The sequence below is a fragment of the Callorhinus ursinus genome, unplaced genomic scaffold (assembly GCF_003265705.2).
Source record: "Callorhinus ursinus isolate GAN/ISIS: 27379988/994484 unplaced genomic scaffold, GSC_fseal_2.0 scaffold5, whole genome shotgun sequence".
NCBI classification, from domain to species: Eukaryota; Metazoa; Chordata; class Mammalia; order Carnivora; family Otariidae; genus Callorhinus; species Callorhinus ursinus.
The window spans coordinates 54,424,708-54,438,600 of NW_027397067.1; the positions used below are offsets into that span (position 1 = coordinate 54,424,708).

The 13,893-nt window shown below is 39.7% G+C and overlaps 1 protein-coding gene across 7 annotated transcripts in view; it reads right to left on the reverse strand.

Annotated features, from left to right (window-relative positions):
* The window catches only part of SYBU (syntabulin), a 112,090-nt gene that overhangs the window by 46,438 nt on the left and 51,759 nt on the right, over positions 1-13,893 (reverse strand). The gene's annotated exons all lie outside the window — the stretch shown is intronic.

A 13,893-nucleotide genomic window follows, 5' to 3' on the forward strand; every position in this document is an offset into this window, starting at 1 on the left:
AAGCTAATATGCATGATAGGAAGTGACCTGAGTAGATGCTTATGAGGCAAACAGGAAAGTCATACCGCTGACCTCCTATAAATGCTTTTCATATTTATTAAATATTCATGATGGTTGGTTAATTCATTTATACTTTGATGAGAATTGTATGGGGATTTAAAGTAAATCAATATTACTTAAAGTCTGTCTCCTCCAAATAGTCAATTAGTGGTAAATATTCATTACTAAATAATTCTCTATTATACAGAAATATTTTGATGGCAGAGCTACTTTAGTAACTCACTAGACAAAAAAAAAAAAAACACAACAAAAAACCCAGAGACTTTTAGTACTAATACCTTTTAGGACTATTACACTTTTATGAATATTAAAGGAAGAAAAATTGCCATCTGTGAAAGGCTCTCTTCAACTCCACAGCTTTAATAAAGACAGAAACAGAACTAGGCATGAATAAAATATACTGGTTGCCTGAATAAAGATGACTAGAATCCATCTAAAAAAATCATGGCCATTGCTTCATTTTTGGCTTTCATTTCAGATTTTATTATGAAATAGCCCCAGTTTCTGGAACAAAGTGAACTTGGCACTGGTAAAATGATTCATTTCTCTGAATATTCTTCTTCTTCTGTTTTTTTTCCTGTTGGACATATTAGTATCCACAGGACCTCACTGACGCATTTCTGGAAGCGAGTAGTTTTTAGTGCCCTGCTCATGCCTTCTGCCTTTGCTGCTCACTTAGAGTCCCCTGTCCTTACCAAACTCCGGAAGAAACTCTGGCCATGAAGGAGGGGGCTAAGAGCCCCTCCTGGCGGTTACTGCTCAGCTCTTTCATCGCTTATTTTCCCTGCCTTTCTGTGACATTTGCATGTCCCATGCTGCAACCCAAAGAAAGCCCAGCTCCCCTCTAAAGGGGCAAAGCTGCTAATTCCTCAGACAGATTCCAGCATTCTTACAAGGCTCAGAGGCCTGAACATCACCTCAGGAGGGGCTCCTTCTTGATTCTGATCCCCAAGCAGATAAACCCAAGCAAACGCAGTCTAATCATTCGAAATTACCCATTGCCTTTAGAATTATTTCCTTATGAGTCACTTCCATAAATTACTTCTTTTGAAAGAGAGATGGTCCAAATAAATAAAAGTCTGTGCTTCAGAGTCTCTAACCTAAAAAGAAATCTTTCTTGAAAACACTCAGACTCAAGGGGACAAAATCAATTTCCAGTATTGAGAAACACTGTCAAGATTATAATTTAACTAAATAGAAAGCAAATGTGCTTTGTTGGTTCTACTATCATTTTGCCAGAGTTAAATGAGAAGGAATATGTATAAGCCAAGTTTTCAGTACTAATAATGTCAAGAATTAAGTGCTAGGGTCTGGTTAAAAATTGGGACCCGGAATTATTTAGAATAGTGGCAGTTTAGGGAAGGTAGCAGAAATTTTTTTTACCTGGAATATGTGTTTCACAAGTCATCAATATTTACAGCTAGTATCTCCAGGGGAAGGGACTGAGAAGATGAAGACCTAAATAAAATCTAACTTTCAGTACCTCGTACAGCATCTGAATCACTACATAAACGTGTTCCCCCAACATCTCCTAACTGTCTAATATCGTGCTTCATATTGAGGGAGAAACAAGGGGAATACAGACATAATCTTTCATTGGTTAAGCTAAGTCTTGGCATTGACTCAGCCCACAGGCATTATACCCAGCCCCCATACAGATGGAGCTTATAAATAAGCAAAGGAGTTGGGTAAATATCACTTACAACGCAAACCGGCAAGCTTCTTAAAGCAAATCCATACTCAAGAAAATCGGTGAGTTATCAGAGAAGTTTGGGGTATTCACCTTGTCTTGTCTGATGAGATCAACACTAACAAAGGTATCTAGTTTGGGGTATTCACCTTGTTTCTTCTGATGAGATCAACACTAACAAAGGTATCTAGTTTGGAAAGGAAAGGGCATTGATTTTCCCACTAGAGAGAACAAACTTTAACTTATGCAAAGTAAGACCCGAGCAAAGGCAACAAAGGTTCATGGACCAGGGAGTCATCTGGTAGCCTGTGACACCTGAGGTATTTTCCTCTGTGCGGCACTGAAAAAGTGGTCATTTTTTCCAGCAAGTCTTGTTTAAGGCTTCTTCCCCCCTTTCCCTCCCCTTCCCTTCTCCTCCACCTTTTCAACTTCATGGTCACAGCTGGAAGCAAACTGCTAGTCCAGATGAAAGCAATACTCCTTCCCAAAATTCTATGTAAAATATGTTTCCTTCACATTTACTCCAAGATTCTAAGAAGACTAAAGCCAAGTTGATGCTCCTTGGTTACTCATGTCTAATCTTACTATGTGCCAAACTACATGTGGATCAAGCACATATTAAACAGATTTATTGGGGTGCCTGGGTGGCTCAGTCGGTTAAGTGTCTGCCTCGGACTCAGGTCATGATCCCAGGGTCCTGGGATCGAGCCCCGCATCGGGCTCCCTGCTCAGCAGGAAGCCTGCTTCTCCCTCTCCTTCTGCCTGAAGCTCTCCCTGCTTGTTCTCTCTCTCTCCGTCAAATAAAATCTTAAAAAAAAAAAAACACAAAACAGATTTATTTATTAAACCCACTTCGGTTAAACCCTTTGAGTATGCCTTCTGTTTCCTGTTGCTACTAGCTCAATTTGTCCTGTGGAATCCATAGATTTATAACTACAATATTTATAATTATGGCTTTTATTATGTTAGTATAAAGAAATTATCAATTACAAAAAATTCTAATAGGACACCATGAGGAAACTATTTCAGGGCAGGAAATGACAGAAATCCTGAATGATCTACCCAAAAAGTGTGGAGTGTTTCAAATTTCCAGAAAAATGCCTGAGAAAAACATGAACATTTCAGCCTGGTTTTGGCAGAGGGAAGTTTTGCTGCAAGGCTTTAGGAAGAGCATGTGGAAGACTGTCAGTCCCTGGAGAGAGAGGAGTTTTTCTTTTAAAATATACACACACACACACAGCCTCCCTCAGTGCTTGCATAATTGAGCTTTTACACTTCTTCATTATTCATGGTCAGTATAACTTCATTAAAAAAAAAAAACATAAAACAGGGGTGCCTGGGTAGCTCAGTCGGCTAAGCATCCACCTTAGGTTCTGGTCATGATCTTGAGGTCCTGCGCAGCAGGGAGTCCACTTCTCCCTCTCCTGCCCCTCCCCCTGCTTGTGATCTCTCTCTCTCTCTCTCTCAAATAAATTAAAAAAAAATCTTTAAAAATAAATAAATAAATAAAATAAAACAGGACCACGTTTCATGTTATATACGTTGTGGTCCGTCTGAAAATATAGGATAACTTCCTTCTGGGGTCATTAATTTTTAAATCCCACTTCAATGGGCCCAGGATGGTCCCTGGTGGAGCACGGGTAAAACTGACCCTTATTAAGGCTATTTTTGATCACCATCTATAGGGAAGGAGACTAATTTACATTTCCTCCTTGATTTACACCAAGGAATAGGTTATTTTGTTCTTGTTGTTCATTTGCTTTGAATCTGTCAACACACAGGATGAAGGATACAGAAAGAATACTCAGAGATCCAGGAAGTCCCAGAAGTTGTGGCCCATCTCAAGTGCTGTAAGAAATGTACCTACTAAATAGTTTCCAAATTGTTGTTAAGGAATAAAAAGGTTAAAGTCTGTAAGGACAGATGAGAGAAATAGGCATCTATTATAATTTTGTAGCCTGGAGGTGGTTTAAAAAATGTTTTTTAATCTATTTTTCCTCTCTCTTTACAAGCTCTTTGAGAATATGGGATATAGTTAATAATTGGACAATTACTCTACTTACAATTCTGAAAAAAGATGTATCTTTTAAAATAATTTGTATCTTATTTTAAATGCACTAAAGGAACTTGCTGAATTAAAGGAAATCTGTTGGGGTTGTTAAAATTTTAACTTAATCTTTGATATTATCAAAGTAATAATTCTTAATGCAGAGGATCTAGATAGAGTGCAAAAGAGTATAAAGAAGGAAAGAGAAAATAAAAGGACAACAGTTTCCTAAAACTGTGGTACCCAGAAAAATATTGAACAATCCGGCCTACGTCTTGATTTTTTAATTATGCATATGGTTTACTTGCTCACTTGCTTTTTGCTTTGCTTCAACATACAGTATATTCGGTTTCATTACTCTGTTACTGAGCACTTTCCTGTGGAACTTAGGCTATAAAGAAAGAAGCTATTAAAGACTGACAGGAGCCAACACAAAAGGGCCCACATTGCCAAAGATGGAATAATTTGAGCATCAGAGAAAACAAACAACTAATGCAACTGACTGATAACCACTGCATATCCCCCCCCCCAAAAAAAAAAAAAATCTGTGAGCCATGGTCATACAAAAAAGTGAAACTAAAGAAGGAAAGAAAGACCCCTTCCACCTAAAAGAATCCCAAAGCACTGGAGCTCATTGGCAGTGGCCCAGGGACCAATTCTTTGTATTGAAATTTGGTAATTAAAAGGAAAGAAAGAACTAGGGTAAGTCCTGATTGAAAAACCATTCCTATACAAACTATGTTTCAGTATAACTGAAACCCTTCATTGATGTTACAAAGTTCTTCCTTACGGAAGCATCTGGTTAATGAAAATAGATGGAATAAGGGAAACAGAAAGTTACTATTTTGTAATTATTTCTAATGAAATAATTGATTTAGAGAACCACATAATGGATGGAACCATTAGACAATAGTCTGATAGAGAATTTACAGTGAAGGGCTCAGGCCTTACCCATGTGCACCCATTCTCAGCATCACCAAGGGTGGGATCACGGACATTATGTACCTTCTGATGGGTTGCCACATGAAACACTCAGCGTTCCCCATGAAGTATTCTTGCCATAAAAATTTCCCCTGCATCTAACCAAGCTTTAAAGCCAATGTCCACCTTCTAAAATATATAGAGAATAGAGAGTAATGAGTCAAATCAGGGGCTGGCAAGCCGCAACCTGCAGGCAAATTCTGCTTGCTGCCCACTTTTGTAGACAGAATGTTATTGGAACACAGCCATGTTGAATCCTTTAGATATTGTCCACTGTGGCTATCAAGCTACAAGGGCAGAGTTGAATAATTGTGACACAGATCATCAGCTAGCAAAGTTGTAAATATTTACTATTTTGTACCGAAAAAGTTTCTCGGCCTCTGGGTTAAATGCTATGAGGAAGCAAACGGACACCTTCAAGACAACTGCGGTTATTTCCATGTTCTCTATCATACCAAGGAATTATGTTAATTGTGTAGTAATGAAAATGGCACTATGATTATGTAAGAAAATGTCCAGTTTTTAAAGAAATGCAGGCTGAGGTGTGTAGATGGATATGAAATGACATGATGTCTGGAGATTTGCTTTTTAAAATGCTTCAGCAAAGTAAAAAAAAAAAGGAATAGATGTAGCAAATATGACGATATCCTGTCATTACTTAATCTGGACAAAAGCAGTATATGTGAATTCATTGTAATATTCTGTTTTTGAGTATGTTTTAAAAAGATTCACATTTTATTTAATTTCTCAAAAAACATTTTAATGAGCAATTTTTAAAATAGATTATAAACATATCACCTAAAAATCAATTCCATCTTGTAGCATTTCTTAGGTTGTTTCCAATGTTGTCCTATTATTGAAATTGTTTTAATAACATTTTTTAAAAACAAATCTTTAGGTGCCTGGGTGGCTCAGTCAGTTAATTGATTTCAGCACAGGTCATGATCTCAGTGTCACAAGATCAAGCCCCATGTTGGGCTCACACGCTGGGTGTGAAGCCTGCTTAAGATTCTCTCTCTTCCTCTCCCGCTGCCCACCTCACTCCACTTACATGCATGCGAGCTCGTTCTCTCAAAAAATAAAAATAAAAAATAAAAAAATAAATCTTTGGTCAAATTTTTTATTATCCCATGGAATGTATATCCCAAGTGGAATTACTAAGCCTTCAAAGAAGTTTGAGACAACTTAAATTCTTATTATTGAATGACAGTATCCCACTTAGAAAAGTCCTGCCAATATTGAATACTATTTGTTTGCATTTTTGCCAACTTAATGAAAAATATATTTTTGATGTTTTAGTTTGCACATATTTAATTATTAGTGAGGCTTAATGTCTTTCATAGGTGTGCTGGCCTTTTTTGCTTATTCTATGAATTGTTAGTTTGACAATTTTTCTACTAAGATATTAAGGATTTCTTACCGATCTGTAAGAAATCCTTATATATGAAAAGCATTATGTTTCACTGAGTTTGTTTGTTTTTAATTTATAATGTTTTGACATTTTTTTTTATATTTTATTTATGTTTTGACATTTAAACCTTTTTCTATTTCTAGTTGTCAAATCTCTCCATATTTTCCTTGGTGATTTTTTCCAATGTTTTAATACTTAGAATATCCTTCACTCTAAAATCAATTAAATATTTACTTATACTTTCTTCTAGATATTTATAGTTTCACTCTTCATATAAATTTAATCCATCTCAGGCTCCTGGGTGGCTCAAATGGTTAAGCAGCTGCCTTCGGCTCAGGTCATGATCTCCAGGTCCTGGGATGGAGCCCCACATCAGGCTCCCAGCTCAGCAGGAAGCCTGCTTCTCCCTCTCCCTCTGCCTGCCGCTCCCCCCGCTTGTGCTCTCTTTCTCTCTCTCCCTCTTTGTCTCTCTCGCAAATGAATAAACAAATACAATCTAAATAAATAAATAAGTTTAATCCATCTGGAATTCATTTTAAAATGCAGTGTGAGGTTAAATACTAACTTTATTATTTTTTTTAATTTTAAGAAGTCTATTCTTTCCACATTACTTTGCAATGCTTTTTTGATAAAATTTTGAAAGCAATGAATAGTTTTTGCAAAGTGAATATGTATATGCTTTTGTGTATATATACATTTAAAATCCACATTTTAAAATATTAAGATTGCCCAAAGTTTATGTGCGTGTGTACGTGTGCATGTGTGTATTACATAATTTCCCTGTGTAGGCACTTAAGTGCCTACCAATCAGTGTCATCAAACTTTTGGTGGCAATTATGATGACCAAGTCTCCACTTCAACATCCTTGCACCAATTACATACAAGAATAAAACACGAGGTTCTAAAGATTACAAATACAATATTTCTTCAAAGTCCAAGAAACATTTCTAAAACTTCTGGTTCACTTTTGAATTTAGATCTCAGAACTCATTTGTTTTCCAAAATGCTGAACTAAACAATTCCAGAAGATGTACTTAAAAATAACATCATGGAGAAGAAAACGTGGTTTTGTGCCATAATGTCTTGAAACATTCAGTTATGGTTTGATGCTGTTCAATGTTCAGTTGCATAATTTGGAGGACAAAATCATTGCTATTCTAAGGAAACATCACTTTAAACTATAGGGAAATTTAGTTGATTCTCTTGAATGACCAAAGCATATACAGACTACTTATTCAACCATTCAACAAATATTTATTATCTCCTATGTGCCAAACACTGGTATAGGTGTTTGTATTCTTTCTGCTCCAGATACTGACATTTCTCAAGACAGTCTGATAGAGACATAAAATGTCACAGCTTAAACTCATGGTTAATCTGAATCTGGTGAAATTCTTACCACAAACCATTCAAATGCACTGAAAGGATGTAGGTAAAATAAGAAAAGTGATGTTTATGAGTAGCTATCACTTAACATTAATTTTTATTTTATTTTTTAAAAAATTTTATTTTAAAGATGTTATTTATTTGTTTGGGAGAGAGAGAGAGAAAAAGCATGAGAGGGGAGAGGGTCAGAGGGAGAAGCAGGCTCCCCGCTGAGCTGGGAGCCCCAGGCGGGACTCGATCCCAGGAATCTGGGATCATGACCCGAGCCAAAGGCAGTCGCTTAAACAACTGAGCCACCCAGGCGCCCAACACTAATTTTTAATAATATTTTATTTTATAGCTGAGACAACTGAAGCTCAGAGAGGTTAAGGATTCCACAATCACATGGCTACTAAGTAACTGACTCAAGATTCATACTCAGGTTTGCTGGACTCTAAAGTCCATTTTTTCCACCACTGCAAGCTAGTTTCTTTCTAAAATTTTCTACCTATGTTTGTTCCAAGAGGAAACAGCAGCAATTCTGGAATGGCTCAAATTAAAAACAGACAAAGGAAGCTGTTAGAAGCCATCCCATAATAAACAGGCCACAAAAATTTGAGGCAAGAAATTCTAGCTAGTTCTAGTTTTCCAATATTCTTGCTTCAACACAGTAACCATATAATGCTTGCCATTTAGAAAATTTTGTATTCTAGGTTTTGAACAGGAAAATCTGAACTTCTTATCCTTTACCTAATTTTAGCATCTTTTTGGAGCGAGAATTCACAAGTCTACAAGGCTCTACGCTAATTTTGCTTTAGTATTGTGCAATGTGACACTACCCAATAGTAAATGTTGAAGTGCAAGAAGCCTATCCATCCATCCATCCATCCATCCATCCATCTGTCCATTCATCCAACCATCCATCCATACATCCACCCCACCTGCCCCCCACCCATCAATTCTTTCCACAAATAATTACTAATTTCTTATTATGTACCAGATAGCCTTCTAGATATTAGGGATATGATGATGATCAAGACTCCCTAAGAGCCTTGTCCTGAAGAAGTTTACATTCTGGTGGTGGAAAGAGACAGTTAATAAGCAAGTAAAACAAGAAATACATACAGAAGATATTTGATTGTGATGTACCATTAATGAAACAAACTGGGTAATATTATATGGACTAGCTAGGTGGGGGGTGGGAAGGTACTTCTTTAGACAGGTTGTCATGGAAGGCCCTGAGGAGGTAATCTGAGCTGAGACCCAAAAAATGAGAAGGAACGGATCATGGAAAAGGCAAGGAAAAGAACTTCAGGCAGAAGGAACAACAAGGAGTTTGGTGCATTGAGGAAACCGGAAGGCTGAGAGGGAGAGAGGACTGATGAGGCCGAAGGGACGTAGACGCCGGAGCACACGCAGGACCTTAGACCAGGCATCCTAAGTTTATGTTAAGTGCAACAGAATCCATAATGTGCATTAAGCAGATGACAACAATTTGGTTTGTGGGAGAAGAGACTGTAGTAGTGATAGTATATCTGGCTAATATTTACTGAGTGCCTACTGAGTACCAGGCATGTTCCAGACACTTAACACAGGTCTTAATTAAGGGAGTCTAATACCCCTTTGAGACGGGCACTAGTATCATCTTGCTTTGCAGAGGGCATATAAAACTAGTACGAACGTTTACGCCACCCGCCTGAGGCGGCAGTAAGCGGTTGAGCCGTGATAAGAATCCAAACAGCCTAACTCCAAAGCTTCCTTCTTAAGCACTGTGCTGCGGTTTGGGAATGAACGAGCTGAGGCCAGTAAATGTGCAGAGGCCCCTGCCATCGTGGAAATCAGAGATGACAGTGGTGTGACAGGGAAAATTGAAGAAAGTAGATGGATTTCGGATATATTTTGGAAAAATAATCCAAAGCATTTAACTCATGATAGTGAAAAATAGGGAAATCAAGGATGTCTTTAAGGTTTCTTGCATAAGCAACTGGCCCATGGTGGTCATTTCTGAGTTAGAAAAAAATGGGTTTCTGAGTGTGTAGGGGCTGAAGCCAAGAATTCTGTTTTTGAGGGGTGCCTGGCTGGCTCAGTCAGTTAAGTGACTGACTCTTGACTTCAGCTCAGGTCATGATCTCAGGGTTGTAAGACCAAGCCCCGCATCAGGGTCTGTGCTGAGTGTGGAGTCTGCTTGAGATTCTCTCTCCCCCGCTCTCTCTGCCCTTCCCCCACCTCATGCTCTCTCTCTCTCTCTAAAAAAATTGTTTTTGATATGTTAAATTTGAAGCACAAATTAACAAGGACCTTGAAGATATCAAGTAGGCAGTTGGATGTGAGAGATGGAAGCTCAGGGTACAGGCTGGGAACATCACCAACCAACAGCTGAGCAATTTAAAGATGGCCACCATTGGGGAGGCCAGGAGAAGAGGGTAATGTGATACTGTGGGGACAGGGAGAGTGCGGGAGCCAGCCATGGTGCCCAAGGAGTGACTTCAGAAGCAGGAGGAACCTCTAAGAGTTGGTTTAACGACTGAGCCACCCAGGCGCCCCTTGAACCTCTAAGAGTTGGGACCACAGAGGCTGAGGAGGAAAATCCTTCCTAAGGTACAGGCCTGTTCAATTGTGTTGAGTGCTGCTGAGAAGTCAAGGAAATGAAGGCAGACAAGGGAAAGATCTGCTAGTTTGGTCACCCACATGCTTGACAAGGGCAAATGATGGAGTTTTGCTGTGAGGAGAAGCAGAGAAACATGATGGCAGGCACAAGGAGATGAGAGGTCAAAGGCAGCTTATTTTCTTTTAAGGGTGTGTATACGCGAGTGATTGCATGTGTGAGCTGATGGAAATGAGTTGGGGAAGGAATGCAAATGAAACCCTTCCTCCAAGACTTGTCACCTACATCTATAAAAATGGAGAGAGGAGTAATTATTTAATGAATGTCTCCCTGGTTTCTTGGAGACAAAATAATCATCTCACATGTAAACATTCCTGGGATTTCTGAGCTATTTTGGAGCTTCGAGTGCTCTCTTATGTCATGTTGGCACAGGCCTCAGCAATAGAGGAAGACGCAAAGTGAAGGGAGGTAAGTCTCCCATTTCTTCACAGGACACATGCTGTCTTGGAAACAAAGGCCTCTATTTGTATTTTTTTTTTTAAAGATTTTATTTATTTAATTGACAGAGAGAGAGAGAGAGAGAGAGAGAGAGAGAGAGAGAGAGAGACAGCGAGAGAGGGAACACGAGCAGGGGGAGTGGGAGAGGGAGAAGCAGGCTTCCCGCTGAGCAGGGAGCCCGATGCAGGACTCGATTCCAGGACCCTGGGACCATGACCTGAGCCGAAGGCAGTCGCTTAACCAACTGAGCCACCCAGGCGCCCCTAGTGGTGTTTTTTTTTATTTTTTGTTTTTGTTTTTTTTAACCAAGCTTCAAGTTTGATTTGTGTTAGCAGCCAGAGGGGAAGGAATTTGGAGAGGAAAACATCTTGGTCCAACTAGTGAATGTAGTGCGAGGAAAGAATCTCTGGAGGAGTTCTGGTGAGGGAGGAGCTGGTGTGGAAACTGGGGAAGAGGGTGGCTGTGTCACTGCCCCAAGACAAGTACGCCTGGCAGGGGCTGTGGGGAGGGAATCTGTCCCGCAAGCTTCCATTTCTCTTGCTCTGTCCTTTGTAAGGTTATGATCTTTCCAAAATAAGCATGAAACTAATACATCTGGCCTTTTCTCTCCTTAGCAATATTAGTTTATCTGCAATGTCTAAGCCATGCCTTCCTAAAGACTCAGTTATTTATTTATTTTTTAGGTTCCTTGATGGGAGAAGATGGCAGAGGGAGATGGGGAGACGGAAGGAGAACTAGCAGGGTCAGAAGGAAAGAGGAGAGAGAGACAAAGACACAGACCAAGAAGCTATCTCGTAATCTCTTGAAAACTTTATAACAAGGACACTGCCAACCACTCTACGGACACCTGAACTAGTTAGCTGTCTTGTAGCAATGTAAATATTTTCCCTTTCTGTTCTATTTTTCTCACATTGAGAATTTGAACATAGTGATAGTCAAGAAGAAATAAGGGATACAAATGGAAGAAAGTTAAGGAAAAAAACAATACTCATAGTTCCTGCAATTGCTACATTTGGGTTTTTTCTATTTGAAAAAAAAATTGTTTTAGGTAATATATGTGTATCATGGTATTTACTTTGTTTAAAAAAGGGAACAGAGAAAGAGAAATATGCTCATATAACAGTCTAATTCCAGTGATATTCATAAAATAAGATTGTGAATTTTGAAGGTTAGCCCCATAGACAAAATGTCCATCTGCAGGAGAATGGCCGAATATGTGATGGCCCTCTCTAGGGTGAATTACGTGCCATCATCACAAGTGAGGGGACCTCTCTGTGCTGACAAGCAAGGACACGTACAGGTACTACCTGGATACACATTCCTGGAGGGCAAAAGTTCTGTCACGATTGTCCATCTCTCTAGATCAGCTCCTGGGATAGTGCCCTGCCCACAACAGATGTTCAATAAATATCCATTTAACAAATAAACAGAAAGGATCACAGATCAATATAGCATGATCTCACTTTGGCAAAAAGCTAAACAAAATAAATCCTGTAAGTGTGATTACATCCACTCAATGTGTTTGCATATTTTTATTACTTTTGAGTTTAAAAAGATACAATAATTAGCGTTAAAAATATAATTCTCACAAACACCTCAGAATAAATAGAAGGGTGGGTTAGGGTCCACAGACCCAAGAATTCTGAGGGTCAGTTTGGTGTCTTCGAGGCATGCTAACTGTAAGAGCACCCAAACAAAAGAAGACAGAATAAAGCCTGAGCCAGCCAGGAGAGAGGAGGGGCCCCAGGAAAATTCACACTGAGCAGGGAAAAGCCTGAAGGATGAGTTTCTGCAGGGATGGGGGTGAGTGCTGGATGAGCCCACAGCTGAGCACTGGTATGCACTGCAAAGCTTGGTCTGGGTTCCCTAAAAATAGAGGGCCGTCATTCAGACTTACAAATACAGAGAACAAACTGGTGGTTGCCAGAGGGGAGGTCATGGGGGGATGGGAAAAATGGTGAAGGGCAGTGGGAGCTATAGGCTGCCAGTTATGGAATGAACAAGTCGCAGGGATAAAAGGTCCAGCACAGGGAATATAATCGATGGTATTGTAGCAGCACTGCATAGTGACAGATGGTAGCTACACTTGTGAGCATAGCATAAGGTACAGAGTTGCTGAACTACTATGTTGTACGCTTGAAACTAATGTAACATGATATGTCAACCATATGCAAATAAAAATTAAAGAAAAGAGAGCAGTCAGCCAGAGGATGTAACCCCAGACTGGGGCACTCTGACTGTCTAGCTGTGTGAGGAGCAGCTGGGGCAGGCGTCTCTCTCCTGCACTGTATCCCCGAAGCGGGAGACGGCCAAGCTGAGCGGCAGGGGACGTGTGGAGCGGTTAGTGTGCCCGGGGCCTGCAAAGCCACCTGCCAATACAGGCTTACTCAGCAGCCTTGCATACCTGAAGTGCACCTGGTCTCCCCTGGGTCAGTGGGAGGAGACTGGTGCTTTCTCAATACCACCCCAGTAGGGTGGGGTGGTGGCTCCTGTCCAGTTGTAGTCCTGGGAAATGTGGGTGTGTGGCTTTGGGCTAAGTTCCTTCTTGACTCCAAACTGGGCTGCTGGTTTTTCTCAGGGCTTGCAACTGCCAATTCATGAGTGGAGCATTTTCTGATTTTCCTAGCAAGAGATCTCTCTTCTAGCTCCCACAGCACTGGAGTCATGGTTCTATTATAGAGATTACTCTTTTTGACATTTAGAGACGCTGAACTCTCAAGGACAGGAATGTTTCTTTCATTTAATAAGCCTGTTAAGTTGAATATTGGGTACTGTTCTAGTTGTTTTATTCTCCCAACTAACACAGAACCTGCTCTCAATAAATTTTATTAAATGGATAAAAATACTTGTCCTGTTCTCATAATTATGCCTTCTACCAGATTTCAATGAATACTTATTAAGCAACTGCTATACGTCTGGTATAGTGCAGGGAAATATACTGTGCCTGCCTTCATGAGGCTTACAGTCTACTGGGGATTCAGGTAACTAAATATCAAATTTAAAAACCAGGTTGGTCATGTGGTATGACAGAGGAAGCGTCAAGGGGCACCTAACCTAACTGTGAAATGTATCCTTCAGCTACGTACCCTGACCTGACACTTACCTATATTTAAATCCAGCCTTTCTTTTCTTCCTATACAGGTCTTTTTGGGTCCACCTGAGTCTTGTTAAAAAGTTAACACTTTTCTATTCTCCCTTAATCTCTCTCTCTCTCTCTCTCTCTCTCTCTCCCTCCC